At 34.6% G+C, this 24,247-nt stretch overlaps 1 protein-coding gene across 1 annotated transcript in view; it reads left to right on the top strand.

Annotated features, from left to right (window-relative positions):
- The window catches only part of ADGRA1 (adhesion G protein-coupled receptor A1), a 249,735-nt gene that overhangs the window by 141,696 nt on the left and 83,792 nt on the right, over window positions 1-24,247 (top strand). The window lies entirely within an intron of this gene.

Raw genomic sequence — 24,247 nt, 5'->3', positions numbered from 1 at the left:
TGCTCCCATGATCTTCTGCCAGAAGAAGTCATCTTAATAATGGAAGAATAGGTTAAATTTGTTTCCTTTAATGGAGTTCATTTTTTTCCTCTGAACACTTTGAACACATCTGTCTATAGGAAAAAGAATGGTGTCTCTGAAAAGTAATGACTTTGCCATTCATGAGGTGAAAACCAAATGTTGGAGGTCTGAAAGACAAAAGATTTCCTCAGGAAGAAATCCTGGAACATTCAGAATTGTATGGGATAGTATTATTGATACAGAAAATGGATATATACAGATATATGGGTTTATGGAATTGGAAAGTTTTCTTTATTAGCTCCACCAATATATTTTGTACTTCTTTAGAAACTGAATACCAACATTTTTAGTAAATTAGTCTCTTTATAGTTGAATGGTCAAGCACTGGTGTATCTCTCCTTTTATAAAAATCCTACCATAATTGCAAATTTCTCATCTCTTCTATCAGCATGCATTTGTCAAATATTTAAAGTAAGTTAGACCAGTTACTTGAAACCCCTTCCTAAATTGTTGTTAGAACGTCACCATAATGACTTTATGCAATATAGAGAAGGGAAGTTCTCCTGATGCTACAAAGAAGCCAGAAGAAAGTGAGCTTATTCCCATGCAAAGCCATTTTGATGTATGTGATATATATTCTGATGGAAGTGACTTTCTTACATGGATCTCCAGTTATCACCTGTATATGAGTTTGTAAAGATTGTAAGAGCACAATACAGGAGATTATAGACTCAGCTAAATGTTTGTTACATGGATTTAGGTTTTGACATGGAGGTGTACTCTGGCATTAAATGTGGTGGGGGAATAAACAGACTGGATATATTCCTTTAACTTTATCCTGAAAAGCGAGAAGTTTTAATTCTCTGCTAACTGAATGTTTTAGGCTAACCCTTAACTCCCTTAATTCATTCTGAAATTGGTTACATTTCTTCACTGTTGAAGCAAATGACATGTAGAATTGTAACTCATAACAGAAAATGGGATTCTTTATCATCATCCACTAGGAAAATTATTTCTGTATTTGCTCATTGGAGGTAAACCTACTTGATTGTGCTGTGCAAAGTTTAGGAAAAAAGAGAATTTGTTCTAAGGTCAGAATTGTTTCTTTTATTATATCTGACCTTTAGAACTTCATCTTAGATGCTGAGATTACTCTTACAGTCTTCTTCTATTTAGCATAGGATTAATAACGAAGAAGAAAAAACATCTAATTAAAATCACCAAGTAGATGTAGCAATCACAAATTTAATTAACTTCTAATAAAAATGTGAAAATTTGCTTAAGAAGCTTACTAAAAGAGAATATTCATATGTTTTTGTGCTAGAAAGTGTAGCCCTCTTCAAATTTATAGTACAATCATCTGCTCACTAAGCAAAACAATTGTTTATGTCTTCTGTTGCTAAGAAATTTCACTAATCAATTAAAACGTGAATCCTCAGGAAGCAAGGCGTGGGGAGTAGAGGGGAGAAGGCCAGTAGGGGTGAGCTCCAGCTTTCTTGTGAATACCATCAAAGCTTTTGTAGCTATTCATAGTGATCTTCCCTGGCAGTGGTAGGAAATTGGTACATATTTAGACAGTGGTTTTCTGTACATAAATTAACCTGATCTGGTTGTTATGGTATAGAACGCCCCCCAAAAAGGTTAAGTAACATCAAAATTTAAATAAAAAAGTAAAAAACAGTTTTAAAAGATAGACTTTGAAAATTAAATAATTTAGAAGATGCTGAAAGAGGTTCGCCATTCAGAGACCATCAGGACATAGCTGTTAAAATATATCTGTATCCACTTACGGTTCCAATATCTTTATAGACCAACTTGCAGTGTTTTCAGTTATCCTAAATTCAAATATTATTTCCATTTGATACACAAATTTTTATCTTTAAAGCTAATTCTGACTCTGTAGCTACCTGCAAGTTTGAAAATAATCATTTATCACTGTTGCAGATCAGAAGTTTTGTGTGTTAGGACTTAGACCGAAATGCCTTCTCTTAGATCCCATTTTTGCTGTTAGTAGGAGGCTTTTGCTGCCTGACTGGACTCTGCTGGGTGGGGAAAAAAAATGATCAAATAGATATTCTGAATTTTTGTCACAGTATTTTGACACACTGGTTGTTTTCCTCTCTGTTTAAGACGCTTTAATGGGATTCTCCCACCCTGGGTCTCCAGGCTGAGATCCTATCACAGGAAGGCTCCTGAGGCTCAGTTCTGTCCCTGAGCTGTGGTCTGAGGATATCACAATAATGAAGTGATGATCACACACCAGCCAGGCTGCTGCACATTTGAACTCAGACAATGTGAGAACAGTTGATGAAATTTTAGTGCCATTCAGTACAAATCCAGAGTCTGGTTCTTGTTTGACACTAGACCTGGAGCATACTTGGTACCTGATCTCTGCTCCAACCTGATTCTGCAAAATAGTGTGCAAAGATAAAGACTTGTGCAGTTAACCCACCCTCTGACTCAGTAAAATTCCTTCAGTACAGAATGAACCTTTACATTTCCTGTGCCATGGCAACGAAATGTGCATTTTATGGTGGACTGTAAGTTTGGTATTTGTGCTTTGACTTTGGAGAAAGTATTTTCTTAACATCATTTATACTTCCTGCTTCATTGAAAATTCTTGTCAAATGAGAAGTCTATTCCTATCTTAATTATTCTCCTGACACACAAATGAATTGGAAGTGAGGTTTTAAAATTTCAATAATGTGAGTTTCACATGTAATGCCTGACTTCTGGGTTCCTCATGATAGTCTCCATGCATTTTATTCAACTTTTCAATTCCGTTTATTTCTTCTATGCTCTGAGCCAGACTGACCTTTGGATTTGTCAGGTTGTATTACAGGTAGTGTCCATATATGAAGAAATGGTAAAAGTTAAATTGGTACCGGACATGCTAACTACAAAAACAAATTCTAAAGTGCACTAACAAAATCCTGTGATTACTTGCATGTACCATGTTGAGATATTACACAATTTTAGAAATATTCTTGTCTCAGATACACGCTGGAAAATATATGATATATGTAAGAAAAGGTTTTGTCTTGCATAAAATAAATTTTGATTGTCAGACCATAGATGTAATGCATACATAATGGTAAATTCACAAGTAAAAGTTACCAGGAATGAAGAAAAGAACTTAAAGATTTCCACCAAATTATGAGAGTAGGATAAAACACAGAATTAAAAACCCAAAGTGGAATTGTGAATGGGAAAATCATTGTTACTGATATCATGAGGTTGCTCATCCATTTTAGGATACCTTTTCCCAGTTTCAGAATGCATGTGTACAGAAGTTTTTCAGTGCATGAAGATCAACTCAGGAAATTCAGAATTCATATAGTGTATAGAATTTGTGAAAAATGTAATACAAAATGAATATACTTCCTGTAATTTGCACAGAAAATAGCTATTATTGATTTTTCTGATTCAGTCTATGAGACTAAGTGTTCCCCACTCCAGATCTTTTTTCATTCCATGCTACATTAAAAACAAATACTTTTCAGTCTTCTGTTGAAAACATTCATGTTGAAATATTCAATAACCACATACATCATATTAAGAAAATACCATCCAACATAGTCAACAAAATACTTTTATCCTACAGTATGTCACAGTATATTGTTAGGTTAATTCTGTTTTTTTTTTTCTAGCATGTAATATCCAGTAGGTTGATAGATATCATAAATATAGCATGAATTATGTTGACATCATCATTTCCATTGTGATGGCCTCTAATTTCTCAGCACATATTGCTTTTTAGAGATTATTGCAGCACTTTCCTCATCAAATATGATGAACTTTGAGTATGTTGTATCATACACATTAGTACAAAATTATAATTTTTCTTTTTTTTCTCATGCTTTAATTTTTACAACTGCAGAAAACATATAACAAAGAAAAAATTGCCAAGTAAGCAGGACAGCAGCAAACAAAACTTAGTTTCTCAGTTTTATAAGTATGGCATATTACAGAGTAACACTGGGCAGAATGCTGGAATACCTAATGTCAAAGCCTATTTTATTTCAAAATATTTTACAAAGATTTAACATCCAGATCAAGGCATATCATGTTATACATCAGAATTTGTCCTCTTCCCTTCCCTTTGGGAAAAAAATTTTGCCCATTTTTCTCTTTTCTCAATTTTCTTTCTATGTCTTAGAGCCCAAAGCATTTTGCTCTTCCTCTCTTGGATAATGATATTGTATGAAAATTTGTCCTGTTAACTTACAAGAGATTTTGCTTGGTTGTAAATTTATAAATTGATTTTACAATAACTAATCTAGGACTGTGTTTCTCTTTTCTCTGTGATTAGGTGTGTACTATCAAAAAGGTATAGCTTAATGTGATGTAGGCATTTTTAGGTTTGTTATATTTTACCTGCTTCATCCTTTTACATTTATTCTACTTTTAAAATATCTTTTTTATATAGTTCTAATTTAATCCTGTAGTGGTTTTAATAGTGATTTAGACTTTATCCAGACATACAATATCTATTTATTCAATATTCTAAATAATCACCTTTATTCTAGATTTTTGCATTCAAGAAAGGATTTTTTAATATTTGTCCTTATTCTTAGACATAATGTAGAAGAGTAATCAAAAAATAGCTGTTGGTATCTCTCTTATTACAGCCATGGAATGCTTGTTTTAAAATAAAATTTAAAATAAGTATAAACATTTAGCAGTATGATATATAAGCTAGTATTTTCTGTGGAAGTATTAATTTGCTTGCAGATGGGTTCAGATGATACATTGAGTACTAACTATGGAAAAAGTTGAAATATCTGTCATTCAGGTAATTAGAGGGTTTAATTTCGAAATCAAAACCAGACAAGAAAAACTGCAACTCTCTTTCTCTTTCCAGTATGCTCAAATCACATTTTTATATTGATACCACTTAGTACTATTCCTTCACAAATAATGACTTCATATATTTATGCCTGGTATGACACCTGCAAGGTTTGTAGTTTGGTATTTTGTTTTCAATATACCTCTTTTCTTTTCTCTGTACATGCTTCTGTGGCGTTTTATAATGTGGATGTTCATCCTGCCCTTGCACATCTTTCTGAAGATTGAGAAAATGGAACCGTGCCCAAATATTATTAATGCATGTGTGAAAAATGTCAATTATCTTAGGTATACAGAAGTGTTTCTCTAATTCTTGTATTGGTTTATCATATATTTTAACATCTAGCCATTTAGTCATTCTCCCTTAATGCTATGTACAATTTGGAGCCCAAACTTGTATATCTGAAGAAGTGAAAAGAAACATGAACAGCTTGAAGTTAATAAATACAAGGACAAAGAGACTGGGAGAATTAGCAACTTGTATTTGATGTAAAATTATGTTATTTGAATTCACATTTGCTTTCTTGTGAAACAAATTTCTGCTCCTGAACACATGAATACTACTGATTTTATATATGCTGTCAATATATATCTAGGAGATGTGCTGCCACTCTCTAATCCACAATGGCTGAGTAAAAAACACTTCTGATTTTCAGCACCATTGCTCTTGTTACAGAAAAGTTATCTTTGGGATTTCCCAAAGGGCATTATAAGATTAGTTTCCTTGTTATAAACTATCAGACTCCTTCGTGTGCATTCTGCTGTTAAATAATAGTTTGTACACTAATTAAGATAAACCTCATAACAAAACCCCACTGACACCATAACAATTAATAACACAGAGCATCAGTTGTTGGAATGTATTTTATGTTAACTTGATGGTACAAAGGTAATAATGACCACGTACAATATTGAGTACAAATGCATGTCCCAGTTCTGCATTGATTTTTGAGGACTTAACCCCCAATTTTCTCATTATATAAAATTAGATGCCCATAATTTTCTCATGGTATAAACAATAAACTTTTAAAATTTTTATAGAATTCTCTGTGTGAATTAAGTATTTGCAACTGTTCTTTGCTAAACTCTTCTTTTTAATGTTTGTTTTATTTTGTCAGAGAATGATTGATGCTACATAATAGAACATGCATCAGTATCCAATAAGTAATTACATTTTGTTTCTCAAAATCTTTTTCACTACATGGATGCTTAGGTAATTGATTGTTGCTTATTTTAGAGAAGCCATTTCCAATTTCTAGACTGATAATTTTAGTAAGTGTGGAAGTGCATTTAGAAGCCTTTTCTTTCTTCTTTCTTCTTTTTTTTTTTTTTCAGTGTTGGTTTGCTGGCTTATATTGGTTCTCAAATAGACCAGTGGTGACAAAGAGTTCACTAAAATAGATTGAGTATTAGGAGGTGGTATGGCTGGATGTTTCTTCCCAAATTTGGGTTATTTTCCTAGAAATTCTTGATCGTTTCCTGACTTTTTAGTCCCCAGGTGTATGTGATAACCTGAGGGAATGGTCAATAGCACACAGGTGAGGAGGCTGCTTTGGAGGAGTCAAACCCTGTATGTGGTATAAAGGTGCTCACAGAGGGGTAGAGCCTTTCTCATTGTCAAAGTGACCATATTGGCTGGAATTTCTCTTCAGGAAAAGGCAGCAGTGTATGAGGTCATGTATCAAAGATTTTTGAGTGGGTTTTGGTTTTATGTACGTAGAGGAATTAATCTGTGGGATTTTCTGTGTGGTAGTTAGGGCACTGTAATTGCTGTGCTGTAGAAACTTTCTAAAGGATACGTATACACATGTTCATCTCCAGACAGTCATTATTGAGTATGTAGTGGAAGTCAGCAATGAGTGCAAGTTTTCCAGGAAGTGGGTATGTTATCTCTATATTTTATGCACAGTGTAGACCTACGGGCGTAATTAGGTAGAATACTTCTTCTAAAGTGACTTATGAAGAGGCAACTATACCAGCATGTTGATTAATGGAAGGACTAGAACAGTTCAGAACTGTCTTTGTGACACAGGAACTGAAATTTCAGTTAAAATATTTCTGCCAATATTGCCTTGCTGTTTGCTGAAGAAATTATTAAATTGGGTGGTGTTGTTTCTGTAGTTTTGGTAGGCTTAGCTGGGAGAAGGAGTTCACCTTTGATTTCTTTTTTAGTTCCAAAAAATGTACATACTAGTAGAAATCTCTAACATTTCTTTTTTGGGTTGAAGGATTTAATATTTCCTTATTTAATTGACTGTTACTGCTTTGTAGAAATTGTGAGATGTGTTCTGTGTCACAGTGAATTCAGAAGTACTTTGCATACTCTGTCTTGTCCCTAAAAATAGATATGAAATTCTGTCAAGTAAAAAATCTTCTTGCAGTGGTTGTTGTTGATGTATTAAAGTGGTGTTCACTAAAAATATATAGATTAATTATTCTATAAAAATTAATTTTTTTATTATTTTAAAACCCAATGTAAAATTCTGGCATTTTTTACTGTATGAAAAGAGTAATAAACTTTTAGTCATCTATGAGCACACGTGCACATACACAGATATTTGTACAAATGACCTGAAGGAATGGCCTGAAGTTGTGTCAGGGGAGGTTTAGATTGGATATTAGGAAAAAATTCCCTATGGAAAGGGTTGTTAGGCATTGGAACAGGCTTCCCAGGGAAGTGGTGAAGTCACCCAAGTGACTCAAAAAATGTGTTCAAGACTTTCAAAAAGAGCTCAAAAAACATGTGCACGTCATTTGGGGAAATGGTTTAGCAATAAACCTGGCAATGCTGCCTTACCTGTCAGACTTGGTGATTTTTAGAGGCCTTTTCCAAACTTAACCATTCCATGTTTCTATTTCATGGTTTTGAGGACTGGAATCCTGCTTTCTGTGAATGTGGGGTTAGCAACAGTGGTTTTGGAAGGAGAGTGCACATGGACAGGTAATAATACATGTTTATGGTGCCTAGTAGGTATTTGAGTTTAATCTATTTTCTGAACTTTGAAAATATCACAGTGAGAAAATAAAGTGAAGAGAGTGAAGCAAGGGGCAGGAGGGTGTTTCAGAAGTAGTAAACTTACTAGAATCAATTTCCTGAGTTTAGAGTTCTCATGAGATCATTCCCTGCTCTAACATCGAGTGTTGGAGCGTGTGGGAAGAGGGAGAGATTTTCGTGGTGAGGGAGGAGGAGTAAGTTGTTTACTTGGGCTTTTTTTAACAAACAAAACTTTGACAAGGCTTGTGATTCTAGGGGAGTTGACTGTGACTATAATGATTCATTCTTGTCTGTCATTTTAGACTGTCATGTGCTACACTTTGAAAATAGGATGTAAAAGCGCATGACTACTGTCCCAGCAGGCATCTCACAAAGATCTGCATAGTATTTTCTGAGCCCATCTCAATGAAAAATTTATTTTTTAGCTAAATTAATATTGATATGCTGATTCGTGTTTATGCTCTGAGTTCCATCTGCATTATTGATTTATGTATGGTTGGCATACTATATTTCAAATATATCAAGGAAAGCTTATAAATTTGTTGAACTATAATTGAATATAGTACAGATGGGATCATACCATTATTTCCTGACTGTGGGTTATAAGAGTCCCATTTTTAAACTTTTATAGCTCTACATAAGAGTTAGTTCATTATTCTAAATTATTGTTATTGTTCTCCCATAATGTTCCAGAAAGTGAAGGAACTTACAGGTGTTAATTGAGTTTCCAAATCATCAGTGGAGGAACTTACAGTTTTTAATACCAGGTTAGTTTGTAATGAAACACTTAAGCTCTGCTTTACAGAGAAAGGAATTCTACACAGATATTCATTGTTTGACTTCATAAATGGACAGTCATTCTTTGTGAAGTTAATTGGCTTCATAATCTTGTTTTAGTGAATGAAACTCGTACATGGCTTTCTTTAGTTTCTGGGAACACTTCATGGTGAAATTAGGAGGGATTTCCTTAATGAATTTGAGAAAAACAAATGTGTCTGGACTCTTCATCCAGACTTTTTACTGCTTTCTTCTCTTGAGTAATGAATAACTAAACATAATTTAAAACAATATAAACCAAAAGTTACAATTGTACTTAAAATAGCTGGAAATATTCAGTACTTCAGTAGGATTCTTGAATCTGATGTTTTTTCAAATGCTAGTGAAAAGTGTTGAATTTAGGGATATAAGAAGAGTTGCAAAGGGTCAGTCTAAAATTCTATTTTGGCTTGTTTCTTACCTCTGGTACGAGTCTAGTAGGTTGGAAGTTTTGGGAGAGAACTATATATAGAAATGGAAATGTAGCAGTACATCTCATTTATATGCACCTTGTAAGCCTCATGGATTTCCTCAACAACAGACTGTGGCCAGAAGATGGTAAATACAGGAAAATGGTTCCTTTTTTGAGAAAAAAATTACCTCAACTTTTGATACCTCTTAATGGCTTAGTCTTAATGGTCTAAACCATCTTAATGGTTTAGGTCTTATCCAACCCCACTTGGATTTATGTGTTCACTATGCTATATTATGTTTGTTATTCTATGTAGAAGTAGCTCTTTTTCTTAGTGTGCCGAGAATGCACATGTACAAACCTGTGAACAGGAGTGATGATAATTGTTAAAAAGTCCACATCCTCTCTGTGTGCATGGGATACATATTTATACAATATCAAAATACAGTCCTGGAGTTTTTCTGCCATTAATCTTGTACTGAATTTTTTTTCGTACACCTTGCATTACTGCTAAGAAGAAAAAAAGAGGAAAAATAAATTGGCCAATTGTTTCAGCTCAAAACAGGCTGTAGGGTATGAATTTGGATAGACAAGATAACAGTTCTTCTCCTAAATGTAGGTTAAAGCCCTTCAGACCAGAAATCTGATGAACCAGAATTAAAACCCACAATGGCTAATTCGATATGTACAGGTCATACAGTGGATGTAACAGCTGTGTAGTGCATGCTTCACTGACCAGCATATGCTGCTATTTTAAAGGAAAAGAGTAATCTTAGGACTTGGCACTTGAAGAAAAAAATTGCATTTCTGTGACATTTTATTGCAGAAAGTCTCCTGTATTTCATAAGCTCTGTTTGATCAGTACTGTGTAAAGTGTCTTAACAGATTCAAAACTCTTACTAAATATAGTCTAGCAAAGTTGCATGTAATTATCAGAGTCATTGAACTGGAGGGTTATTTACAGCTATGTTGTGTTTCTTCAGCCTTTATCACTGCACTTTGGATGATAGCAGTCACCTGCAGAAATGCCACTGAATATCAAACATACTATTTAAGTAGTACTGATCATTTAAATGTGTAAATTCCTAATTTCCACATAGAATAAAATTAAATATGTATTCCAAACTATTGTAGTAGCTGCTGTTCACCAGAACTATGGTTTTCAGTCTTGTGCACTTTCAGAGTACAGATGCCAAAACACTGATTTGGCATCTGTATTTTAATCCTTACTTTTCAGAAATTTCATGTCTGATTTTAGTGAAGTCTGTAGTAAATAAATGTCTAACTTGAGAATATGTCAGAATGTATGTAGTATATTTAAAGTTCATCTAACCCTTAGAGTGGAGTTCAGTTTAATTCTGTCAAATAACAAATCCAATCAGAGGGAGCATCAAGCTTCAGCAGTAAGTTTTCCTCCAGTGCAACTACAAGAATTTCTGTAAGGAGGGAACTTTCAAAGAGAATCAGACCCACTGGGTACCTTTTCTACAGTTCTTCTCAGTGTGTTGGTTCTTGGGAATTCATTAATGTGTGGAAAATCACTCTAGACATAGCTGCAAACTAGCAGTGAATGCTACAATCTATTGATAATTGATTTTCTGCAATAAAGGCTCAGAAAGCCTACTGCTGTACCATTTGGGCCTGATTTACCCTTGTAAAATCCCAATGAAATCACTGCACTGAAGTCTATATTTATTTTGGGTAACAGTATGTGTATTCTGAAAACATCTTGTCCCTTTTCAGTTAACACTTAAAAAAACCCAAAAAAGCAAACATAAAGTGACTAGGGCACAATTATTAATTTCCATTTAAAAAAACACTAATAAGTTATGTTTTTCATTTAGCATTAAACGCAGTCATACTCTAATATAAATCAAACTTAAACCATCAGCAAAAGTATGATAACTCAGACTCTATAAGCATGAACTGGTAACCAGGTGCTTTTTGTAATCATCTGCTAATCCTTGATTTATGGTAACATATTTGTTCAGGTTTATGCTCATACCCGTTTCTCTACCTGCAATTGCTCTGGCAATTCTGCTTCTTCTACACCACTATTGCCACTAGGAAGAACAAGATACATAGATGATGCTGATTTTCTTTCAACATGCTTTCTGTTTACAGGACATTTGTACAGTCAGGAAAAGCTACCATGCATTTGCTGATTTCTCAGTGTCCTTGAAAGTGGTACAACAGTAAATCTGTTTTGCCTTATATTTCAGTCCAATGGGTAATGGAATTTTTTAATAATTATAATGAAAAATACCTGAGAATAAGCATCCTTTAAAATGAAATGGGTCTTCTGCAACTGGGAAATGGGTAGGAGAATCAAAAGTGAAATATACCTTCTGTAGGCAAAATGTGCAGATGTGTCATGTGAAGCTGTTATATAACCTGAAGAGTCAGGGAGGAGATGTTTATTCAGCTCAGTGAACAAGTACTGGAGTCAGGTTCAAAACTTTAGGACACTAAATTAAACATCATCAGTGCCAGAAAGGAGCAGGCTACAGCTTTCACATACAGCTATGGTGATGTCTTCATGCAGCTATGAAGAAGAAAAAAGTGTAGGAAAATTCTTCTAGGACTAAAACTCTTTTTCTCCTGTGGTCCAGCAGGTTCTGTGCTGCTGTGAAAGCATGCCATAGTTATTTACAAAGAAGAACTAGTGATATGAACTCCATTTTACTTAGCAGTTGAAAGGATTTGAAAGAGCACTCTCTCCTCTGTAGGTGTCAACATGTAGATATTAAAATTATGCATCGAAATTGAAATAATGCCAAAAAAATGTGGTAAAAAGTAATAAGCTCTGAGCTGCTCAAATTATTATCTTGGAAATAAGTTTCTAGTGACACTCTATGCATGATTTCTTGTATCAATTTAAAGGTTTTTCCTACATGCAGACCTTGAGAAAAATTAATCTGAGTGAATTTTGAAAGTGTTTAAGTGAAACTCTAAGTAGGCACCTTTATCCAGAATCAAAGTAGTTTTGACTCAGTTCAGCTGAATTGAATTAATTTAGAAATGAATTCAGCTAAATTGAATTAAGGCCACTTAGTAATGAAGGAAGGTATCAACAAGAATGTCTAAGTACAGTTTATTAACTTTAAGACTTTTAATAACTTGTTCTAACTTTTCTTGATCATCACTTACGCAGGTAAGTGATCTTGATCATTCTTAACACAGGTACACTCTCCAAAGATTTTCCTGTGGAGTGTCAGAGGCTCATTCTATAATAATTCTGCCATATAGAACAATTTTGTATTTCTTTGCTTAATCAGTATTGAAAACTTTTCCTTTTCCTCTTTCTCCATCTCACCTTGTTATTCATGCTAGTCATATTTTCATCTGTTAATCCATGCAGGACGGACTGACTGACCTGTCATTGTCCCAGTAAGAAATTAGTATGTAGTTAGTTTTCACTGTGGAACTGCATACTGAAAAGTGCTGTATGCTTTTTCTCCCACGGCCTCACTATAGCTCAAAAAGCTACTTAACAGCCTGAAGTGGACAATTGCAAAATGCAATGTGCAGAAATTATTGGTGAGGCTTCAGAGCCTAAACATGTGCTCAGGGTGATTTGCTTGGCAGTAACATCTTTGACATGTCATTATCAACAGTTTCATACTGTTATGTAATAGTAGCTGTCTTAGCAGGCCCTTTTACAGTCCCTTGCTCCCTTGTATTAACATTAATTTTAAGAAATACCATGAAAGGACAGAAGAGAATATTCCAGGGTTGATTTTTATGAGCTATGAATGGAAACAAAATGAAAATGCAGTAAAAGATAAATTTACTGCAGTTATGTTACATAACAGGGTCATGCAGGCAACCCAGGCAAAGCACAATCTAAAATTTAGTAAATATACAAATTAATTCCTCAGATTTTATCTCTATAAAGTAAACAAGCATGCAAATCTTGAGTTAAGCTGAATGAAGGAAAACTCTGTGAGGAGCCTCAGGTAAATAATATTTTCATAAATCTGCTGACAGAGCATGTCAAGACAGCCAGCTGCTTTTGTCAAGACAGCCAGCTGCTTTTGTCATCTTATATCTGTTTACATTTTCCTATAGAATTGGCTCCTGAGTACATATTTTGTAGTACAAGCACATTATAACCCTTAAGCAGCAAGATAATTGCTTAGAGCTGATTCAGTTAGACTGTTTGTTGGAATAAATCCTGCTCCTTACTGCCTGATCACAGGAGCTTTGCAGGCTCTGTGGCTGTTTTGTAAGGACTCACAAATCTCATACTCTCTGAAAGAAGTGTCTGCATTTTCAGGTTCATAGTACCTAACTGTGTTCAGACAAACTTGGAATTTCTTGCGTTCCAACAGGTTGTGAGGCTTGCAGGGTAGGATGAGTCAGAGTAGTGAATCCATCATAGCTGTACCAGTTACCAGCCCAAGTACAGGAATGTTAGAGTAGCAAGTCCTGATTCAGTGATTATTGGCATGACAGGCCATTTTCTTTCTGATTGACTTTCTAGAGCATTAATGCACACAAATGCCTACTAAAAGAGCCTTCTATGAAGGAGTTAGAATTTATTTTATTATCAGTTACTCTGGGAATTTCATGTGTTCTGACACTGTCACAGTGCCATCCTCTTTCTTTTCTACATGCTACATCATCTTTGAAAAATTAGTTTTTTAAGAAAGTAACCTATGGATTTTTTTTTCCTTTAAATCCTTGCTCATGAATTCCTTAGAACTTAAGTCAGGCCACCTGAAGCCTTGGCCATGAGGAATTTGCTTGTTAATTGAGCAAGCCATGAATAGTCACTAGAAATTAAGACAATCAGATCTGTTCTCACCTATTTCTCTTCCACTAGTTTTTCAGTTTCTTCTATGACATTTTTATTTCCCTTTCTTTTACTGTGGTATGTCCTTTCTTTTAGGATTTAGTTTTTCCATTGATTCTGATTCCTCTAGAGGAAGGCAGTACATGATAAACTGATCAGGTAATTTGTTTTCCAGTAATGTCCTAATGCACTGCTTATCACTTCAGCTGGTATTTAGCTCGTTTGGGCTATTTTTTTTTCCTTTCTCTTCTCTTGGCAAAAGCAGCTGTCAGGCACATCTTGCCCTTTGGCTGCTTGTGATGCTTCTGCTTAGGCTCTGCAGAAAAGGTGACTGCCATCCTGTAACAGGCAGGAAAACTCACTACAGAGGAGGTCGGGGTAGGGACTGAATACACAGCTCCACTTTTACTGCGCAGATTTTCAAGAAATTGGTGGTTTTTTATCATATAAAGGCAGAATGTCATCTCTTAAGTGATATGCTGCTCACACCAGAGAAGGGTTTGAAAAGTCTGTTATTGAGGCTTTTTTCAGTAATTACAAAAATTATTGTTATAATTGCCTAAGGTTAAAATTACTTTTAATGTTAGAATCTTCAATTAAAATCTAAAAAACAAATTCAGTGGGAATTTTGGACATAATAAATAATATGATAAATAATACTGAATTGTTCCAGTTAGCTTTAATTCTTTGAATAGTCTTCCCATGATTCTCCAAGCTAGATACAATACAAATATAATACTATACAAAATAGTAGGCAGACTCTATATCATGATTATATTTGATAAATTAAAAAATATGTCATTTGCTGGAGAAAAAGAAGGCAATTTGGTTTTTTTTTTCTTTCTATATTTACTTAGCACACAATCAAAATAAAAAATATATCATTACTGGGGAAGTTTTAGACCCAGTGGTTTCATTTGGTCTCTGCTCTTGCAGCTACTCTCCAAAGCAGTGTGGCTCAGAAAAACTTAGTTAATGGCAATAACTGACAGATGTGGCTTCTCTCTGGGACTTTCATCAAAATATACCTATAATTTTAAACCTTTATGAATATTGATGGTGATGCTTACCTTACTCGCTTTAGATAAGATTTTTTTACAAATATTCCAAATTACATTTTTCACAGCAATAGTAGTGGCAATCTATGCACCTGCTTGATGAAACTATAAGCAAACAAGTTGGAGAAAGATTTTTAGACGTATTTATTGGCTAAGCATTTCTGTGTTTTTCTTTTACTTCAACGAAACCAAAAAAGGTTTTTCAGGCGGCAGAATATGTTGCACCGTCTCTGATCTCATTTTTCAAAGGACAGGAATTATAGAAGCATATACTCAGTATTGATACTATTATTCTTTTTTTGTTTGTTTGTTTTTTTAAATACAGTTAAAACATATTTCACATTGCTAGAGACAAATTCTTGTCACGAGTTCCCATACAAAGGTAGCCCAATAGAAGACATTGACAAAGGTCAGCACAACATTGAAAATGTTACTAAAATGCTGAAAGTGTACAGGGTCAGGTATTACAATAAATGACCAATAACTTTGAAAAATAATGAAATTAGCTCTGAACACAGCAATATGTTTATTAGCATTCTACTCAGAAATGTATGTGTGCTTTTAAAATTGTACATGCACTGCATAATGCATGTAAAATAGAGAAAAGTGGTTTTGTCAAGTGAATTGAAAACAGATTGATGCTGAGATAAAAATTGCTTGAAGGACACAAGGGAAGGATTCTGCCTCAAGGGGACAGGTCCATTTTTGCCCTGGTAAATCTCATGTGAGCTTGGAGGAATCTAGATGCAACTTAGAGGTTTTTTTTACAAGTAACACACAACGTTGTGGAGAAGGGAGGAGAATTTTATTAGTTAAGTTATTGGATAATGCTTTGTCAAAAAATTAATCATTGTTTAACAGGTAGGTTAAAAGCTGGCTTCTACTGAAAAGCAAGAGTTCTCACTGTTTCAGGGCAATAGGATGTCATTCTGATTTTAGATGTTTGGGAAAGGAATAGTACAATGTCCTAGCAAAATAGTTAAGAGCGTAACCTACTAATGCTGCTCTAGAAATTTTATAGATATATGGACTTGGAGCCTCAGTATTATGAGTAATTATATTCACAATATGCATGAGTAGAATAATGGGAAAGAATGATTGTGGGTGTTTACCAGTAATACACCTTATCGGGAATTCATGGGAAGGATTTCAAGAGATGGAAAGTATTATTCCCACATGCTCTGATAGAATTTGAGAGTTAAGAGCCATATGAAAAGTATATTTTGGTAATAATATAAAAATTAAATTAAATTGGTTTGCTTTTTGGGAAAGTTTTATTAATTTACTTTTTCCATGGTCGTCTAACATTTCAGCCAAGATAACAATGTGGAGGTAAAACCTTCAGGCTTTGCAGCTATAGAAAATTCTTCAGCTTCTACTGAAATTTTTTGCACCAAACTTGGAAAACCAATCCAAATATTACTCCTGTGTTATGTACAAGATTAACCAAGCAGCCTTCAATTAATGTATTTAGTATTCACCTGTTTGCCTTTACATCACTGATGTTTTTGTTGTGAAAGCACTAATTATTTTCCTTCAAATTAAAGAAATTCAATGACTGATCATTAGACAAACTCCTTGGAGACCATCCCTGTGACAGCTAGACAGATAATTAGAAAACAACTAAATTAGATAATTGGGAAAAAGTGATAAATACACATGAAGCTAGACATTCTTTATATTGTTGATTTGCCATAGAATCTTTTTGCTTGGCAAAGTTCTTCTGTTATTTAAATATGTGTAATACAAACCATGTAAAAATAGCTCAGCAACTGCTCCATGAACTTTTTTATAAATACCTAAATTAAAATAATGACTACTGCTGACATAAGTTTAGAGGAGCTGGATAAAACCTTACTCATTATATTTCAGTTTTTCTTGTTTCAGTCCTAAATACACAAATTGATCAAACTAAATTTTTAATTTAATAATTTTAATTAAATAGGATAATAGATGTGCACATTCACAGTGCAGTCACTGTGCATAGCTTAATAGAAAACAATCATAAAAGCACTGCAGTCACTGACAAGAACTGATCATCTGAGCACAAAGATTCACATACTGCACACCTATTGAAAAGTACCTGTTCACTCATTCTGACAGTCATGTCTTCTAGAGTTTTATATTTAAACAATGGAATAGTTCTTCATTATTATAAAGTTCTTTATTATTATGAGTTCTTAATTTAGTCCTTTTGTAGGGTTTTTGATCTCTGATTATTTGCAATGATTCAATCTAATTGTGGTAAACTGGATTAATCAGCACTTGCCTAATTTTCACTTTTCTTTAACACAAGTTAGGTCATATCAGACTAATAACTTCCAATTGTTAGACCATCGTGTGAGTCAGCCAAAGAGTAACTTTTATTTTCCTGATTACTGACAGTGCGGTCTTATGTGGGGAGAAATGACTCATGTTACCAGGATTGGAGACCACAGGTCCTTTTCTGGAAAGGACTGTGATTAAGGAAGGTGTGCCCAGCTTTGCACTGTTAATTTTGGCATGAAGAGCAGGCAGTAACTCAGTGCAAGTGCTCTCTGCTTTTCTTGCCTCTGCAGATTGTAGAAAATAGAGGTCTGCAGTCGCATTATTCTTGTTAGATGTAATCTGAGTTTTTAGGTTTTTTTCTGAAATATTCACTAGACTGAATTTAGATGGGGAGGCTGAAATAAATAATTATTTATTTGATGTGACTGATGTATTCCATATTGACCTTAGGAGGATCAAAGAGGTTTACTATGAGTAAGGTCAAGTGATGGACAAAATCATAAAGGAAAATACAACCTCTCTTAAAACCTCAATGTTACCAATTCTTATCAGAGAAATAAATCTGTGCTTTTGTTATAAGAGAAGTGAGATATTTATCACTGCTCTTTCTGTCTAGAAATAGCCACCTTTCCATATTAAGAATCTATGGACTCGGGGGTGAGCAGATCTGTTGCTGTGAAATTGTGTATTTCCGTTCATGGCCTAGACCAGTCTGATGGCAGATGGCTGTTTTCAAGCCTACTTACAGAAAATTAGTCTACAATAACAGAAAATAGGAGTTGAGAATTTAAAATATGCTTGCAATTGTTAGCGTGTAAGTGATGCATCAAAAGTCTAAGTTTTGAAAGGTGTGAGTAATTGTGATGCAAATAAAATTGAAGTCTGTTCCCAGAAGAAAAGCATTACTATTTATCTTAAGTTTTATGTAAATAATTCCTTTTCTGTTGTAGTTAGCATAGGTTTGATGTGAAATCTTTATAAAATATGCCTTACCTTCTTTCACATGGTGAGCAGCTAGAAAGTCAGAGCTGGAAATTTTACTGCTACTCTTTCTTCCACATATGTAGATTAATTCCATGGCTTTTTCAAAAGCTTGAAATTTTAATGCTTCAGCATTTGCCATAATGCACAAAGAACTTTTGAGAAAGATACTGGGATAAGGGAAGAAGGAACCAGCAATTACTATTTGTCTGAATATATTAAGTTTTGACCTAAAGAGAGACCCCTAAAGACTGATGTGGCAATTCAGTTTTCATATACTTTTCATCTTTGTTCTTTTTTTTTGTCTGTCAAGAGGGACAGTATGGTTTCCAGATCTACTTGTGATATTGTGTTGTTTGTGTGTACAAATGAACAGCAAGAACAAAACAAAAGCATGTAAAAAAATCTGTGTGAAACATTGATTGAAAGGCTGGGTAATTAAGATGTTTGACTACTAGTTTTAAATCTAGATTCATTCTGGTACTGTAAACATGAAAATTCCTGAATAATTACATTTCTAGCTGACAAATATGGAAAGAAATTCTTTTCTCTTGTGAAAGCCACAAAGACTAAAGAGTTTGGGGTAATTAATTCCTGTGCTTGCCCTTCACTGTATTTACAGAACTTGATGGAAAATGCACTGCAATTAATTTAGATCTTCAGTCTTTCAATCCTTTTACTTGGCTTTCTGATCACTTATCACCTAAAGTTATTTATCAAGCAATTTAAAGTTACAAGTCCAACCAAAGGGGGAGGCAATTTTCTTTCTCCTTTGAGAAATTGCATCCCTGCCCATGGCAAAGGGGTTGGAGCTTGATGATCTTTAAGATGCAAGGTGCTTCCAGTGAAGACTAAATGAGAGATACTCAAGCAGAGAGGGCATTAACTCTTCCCCTTTTCCCTTCCCTCCTCAGTCTATGGCACTAAGGCAAAGATCAAGGGATTTGGTTTTTTTTTAATTCCTGCTTCATAAATTTGAATGAAATTTAGGAATACAAGGAATAGAAATACAAGCGATGTACAACAGAAATGTGAGATTCCTTCTAACCCTAACCATTCTATTATTCTAAATGTAAGTATTGATGTTTGTTCTTAGGAAATAATTAATTTCAGTGATCTGAACTTAATTTCAGTGATCTGAAATTGAGCATAGACAAACCCAATCTGAACCTTCTGGAAAATAAGTGTTGAAAAATCTCTTAGAAAAACAGTCTTCAGGAATACTGTTTATTTTTAGCTATTCTTTAGAAAAATTATCTTCTCAAGTTTTTCTTCAGAAATCAGACCCTTCAAAACACTTCAGAATATCTTTAGTTTCTGACTGTTGACTCTTGTTTCCCAATTTATCTGTCTGTAGTGAATTCCCTAAAGGCTGAGACCATCTGGTCCTTCAGTTTATTTAACTGTTTCTCAGTTTCTGTGAGCTTTGAATTAAAACTGTCAGGCTCAAGGTTTTTAACCATAACGATTTTTCAGACATCATTAATTTTAATGTTTCCAGGATCTGTTCCATTTTTGCTCTTACACTTATCTCCCACAGGAGTAAGAGCTTCCTTTCTTGTAGAATGCACTTTGAAAGGGGATTAAAATGAAATAAGTAGGGGGAATCACTGACTTGCAATTCTAGTCTTTATTGGAGTTACTTCAAATTTTCATTAAATAGATGCTTATGCATTTGCTTGGTTTCACGTAACCTTTCATTAAATATAGAAATAAATCTATTTTTCCAGTGGACAAACCTCCTCAGATGTGTGTGGTGATTATACATGCTAAGTGAACACATAATAGGACATTAATTATTAACACCTTCTGTAAGGGTTAACCACCTACTCTCAAAATACCTCTGGGAGGCTAATAAGTATTATTTATCCTCGGGAGTTTTTTAATTGACAAGATGTACAGACACTGATTTATAAATTCTGATGGTACCTTTCACATCTTTTCTACAGAAATTGAATATTTAGTATATATTCAGTTAAACTTACACATCCTATACTCTACTGAGAGAATAAGTTAACATTTACTATCCCAGTGAAGGAAAGTTGAATCCCAAATATGTTTTTATGGATCTTTTGTGATCTATATATATTATGTCAGTCTTCTTACTGATTTTTTAAAAATATCTTAATATTTCACTAAAAATAATACTTTGGGGATCATTATCACTGCATAAAACCAGAATTTTAATATTGATATAGACATGAAAGATAAAAACACATATCATATCGATCATGACTTTATCATGGTTATTTTAAATGCCCAGAGCAAGAACTTAAATGGTATAGTAGATAAATCACAGAAATGTCTAGGGATCACTGCTGTGCTTGCACTCTTGTTTTAAAGTACAGGAACCTCAAATATTATCCTCTTAAAAAGTGGGATTGTACCACAAGAGAAAGTAAGTAAGACAAATGCTGCCACGGAATGTGAATCTTGGGTCACATCATTTACTCTTCAAGTCTGTGTTTTTCCATTGCTACCATCACAGCTCATTTGATTTCCTTTGCTGTGACCTGAATCACATTAATTCACAGAATGATCAAGATTTCAAATGAAGAAGGGTTTACCAGATAAGGGCTCCTTCTATAAGGACATCTGTACTTTTCCACATGATAGACTTGAAGTTTTTAGGTGACTCTCCCACCTCAGGTGTCCCAGGGGCCTTTGGTTCAAACTTAGAAACTCATCTAAACTAGGACAAGAGTATTTTACTTTTAAAAATACTTATCTGCTGAAGTCAGTTCAATTGAACTTCACACTTTAATATTAATGTTTTTAGAAGTGGTTTACCTGGAGGAGGGCAGCAGACCCAATTGTAAGGATGTTATTTTGTATGTAAAGGAGAAGAGGTTTATTTACTTGTTTTAAGACAATCTCTCTTTGCTTTTTTTTTTTTTCTTTTTTACACTCATAGATTGAGGTAATGTTAGAATTTTAGCAGCCCATACTATGTAGTAGCTGGTGCTGTCATTAGCTAGGCTCACTGCTTAGGAAATCATGAAGGTGTTCTTCTTTAGTTTGTCTTCTGTACATGAAATATTCCTTAAAGCCAGTTAAAGAAGTCAAAGTTGAGATATCTTTAAAAAATAGTTCCATTTCCTGGAGTTGGATCAGCTTGTCACCTCTTTACTTATATGTTTTTTACAGTACCTTTAATCTAAAAGCCTAAGATATTCTTGTGAATACTGGCTAATTTTCCCTTCTTTAGAAGCATCAGTAATTTTCAAGAAATACATTCTTCAGACTGTACATTTCTTTGCACGATTGTAACAATTGCTTCTTAGTTCTATGTGAAGCCTTTTCTGTGACCTTCCTTACAATCACCTGTTGTCTTTGTTGTGCTGTCCAAGAGTAATTAATGGCACTGTCCTGGTGGCAAGGCTGGAATGCTAATTTGGCATAGAAATCTTGATAGAAGGGTTTTGCACTCCTTGGACTTTAACTGAAGGCCACTGTAGCAGTACATTTATGTTTGGAAGATATAATTATTAGTATCTCATCTTTAACATCAGCTAGATAACCTCCCTAATGGGTAAGACAGCATGGAGACCTGCCTTGTCAGTTAGAAATTACCAGAACAGTAATATTTAAAATTAATGCTGTTGTGCATACATCATGAAAATATATGCAAATACTTTCCTAGTGATGTTTTAAATTAAAACTTTTTATGTTAAGAGAATTTCCAGGGTAAGATATAGATTTGTTGTAGATTTTTAGAATCACAACTCTAACTTGCATATACTGGTAATTAATCAGTTTATACCAGTGGAGGTTCCATTGGCAAAATTAGAACTACCATCTCTTTGTTTACACTGAATATTAAATCAAGGTTTATTCTGAATTTTCTAATTCAAAGTTTCCATTTCAGTCTCAAAAAGCTTTAACTGTAACTTACAATGTAGTGCAGCCCAGCTTTAAAACTCTGGCAGGTGTGTAAGGCACAGATTTGTGCTGTGGTCCACCTCACCTCTGATGTGTATTTCAAGCACAGCTGAGGCTGTTTGCAATTGCCTCAGTAAGTTGGCTATGCTCATTCCTGTGCTTTGAAACAAGAAAAAAGTACAGAAGTTTTCCTAATTATCCCCTGAAAGGAACAAAAAGCATTCCCAGCTTTTCCAAATTCCAGCATCGATATCCTTTCAGAGGATGTGACCAGAGACCAGGAGGATGGAGGAGGATTGCATGACAACAGGCTAAGGTGTGACCAGCCACCCTCCAATGGAGGCATTATTTGGATGCCCCTTTAGTTGGGAATTTTCCTTGCTTTTCTACCTTGAATATGCACCCTTGGACAAAACCGATGTCTCAGGTTTACTACTGTTCTTCTGCCACTTCACACATTGTCAGATGATTCTTCAGGTACTAAAAGAAAAATCTCAGTAGAGTTTTAAATTAAGGATTAGAACATAGCTGTAAATTAACAGGAATGTGATTATCTACAGCTATGCAGAGACAGTAAAAAATTAATACTGATTGCTAAGAATGACTGAGTAGATATTTCTCTGTTTGCAGTTATTAACCAGATGCTGCTTGGAGGATATTTCTCTGGTTTTCTCATTTACAGGTGATAAATTTTCTCTGGAATGTGAAATAGGCTTTGCCTTTTTCAATATTAGGATATATTTAGTTCAATGCCATTGAATGCCCCTGAAGAATATTTTACCACAAGAGGAGCAAATTTGCCTATCTCTATCAGAAAAAAAAGCACCCAAATGCAAATCTGCAAATCTTAGGCTGCTGGAATGTTTGTATATCAAAATGCATTAAAGCAAAGAAGATTGACAGAGTTAACTTGATTTGCCTCTGTTGAGGCTTATTAAGCACTCAATCTCAATATTACGGACTTAATTAGCTGGAATCATAGTTACATCACCTTCAATAGGGAGGATAATTGGTATGAGTTGAAGCAAGTCTAATAGGCTTGACCTTCAGTCACGTATTTGAATGGGTTGGAAGTTAAATGCATGCTATATTTACCTGGAGGTTCAGACTGATCAAGTCTTCAAAAGAAAGAGCTGCAGAAGTCAATGCTGAGAAAGTCAGGTGCAGGCATACACACATTTTAAATGTAGCTAGAAGCTGAACTTTTTCCAGGACTCCAAGCACTTTCGTAAAAGTACTGCTGACTGGAGCATGTGGTTTTATGTGTAGGGAATGAAATTGCAATCAAAGCAGTAACAGGTTGTCAGAAGGAACAAAAGAAGTAAGGGTTCCATTTTTAATGCCATAGGCTAAAAATACCAACATTAGTTTTCTTCCAAAAAATTAAATCTACCTGCTATCTTCTTTGCAATTTTTGCACATGGTTTCCATATCCACATTTCACTCAGAAACTATTTAACAGATACAGTGTTTATATCTACATCCTTCCTCAAATGCAGTCCAGAGCACTATAATGAGGTCTGTCAACTGGGAACGTGCCTGAGTGTCACAGCCGTGGTCTGGGCATGTTTATCTTCACTGGACAGGGCTGACAGTGAATCCAGAACAGCCTGAAGTGAAAACAGCCTCAGCTCCTTCACAACAGAATATCCTCCTGAATGCCTTGAGAACCATACCCTGTACATACACTGTGGGAGGAGAGAGAGCTTTTAAGTGTCCTGTCCTCATTTCTCCATGTAGGTTTTAGCCCATGAATTTCCAAGGCCTCTGTAAAGATACTTGTTGAAGTGTTTAAATCTCATCCTTAACTAAATGATGCTGAACCTAGGACACATCAGTGAAGGATGAAGAGCATAGAGACTGAAGACCAATCAATTTGTTATATGTAGTCTTTGGCAGTGACTAAAAGCAAGGGATTGGAAAGGGTGTTTGAAGAGGGCAGGCCTGAAGAGAAAGTGTCCCAGAACATTTCTGCAGCTCTGGGTTTTCTGGTGCAGTCTTAATTAGGGGAGCACCTTATAAGGAATTGTTATTAGGGGCTTTCTTCTTACAGAAAAAAGGGAGAATTGTAACTTAAACAAAACTTTAAACTGTGAACTTGATCTGTGACTGCCAGGCATGCTACTGTACTTTTTTGTACCACTAACAGCTCAACTAGAAAATATAGT

The sequence above is a fragment of the Melospiza georgiana genome, chromosome 8 (assembly GCF_028018845.1).
Source record: "Melospiza georgiana isolate bMelGeo1 chromosome 8, bMelGeo1.pri, whole genome shotgun sequence".
Classification (NCBI taxonomy): domain Eukaryota; kingdom Metazoa; phylum Chordata; class Aves; order Passeriformes; family Passerellidae; genus Melospiza; species Melospiza georgiana.
Note: the sequence above shows the minus strand (reverse complement) of the source record. Positions and strands in the feature narration are given on the sequence as shown.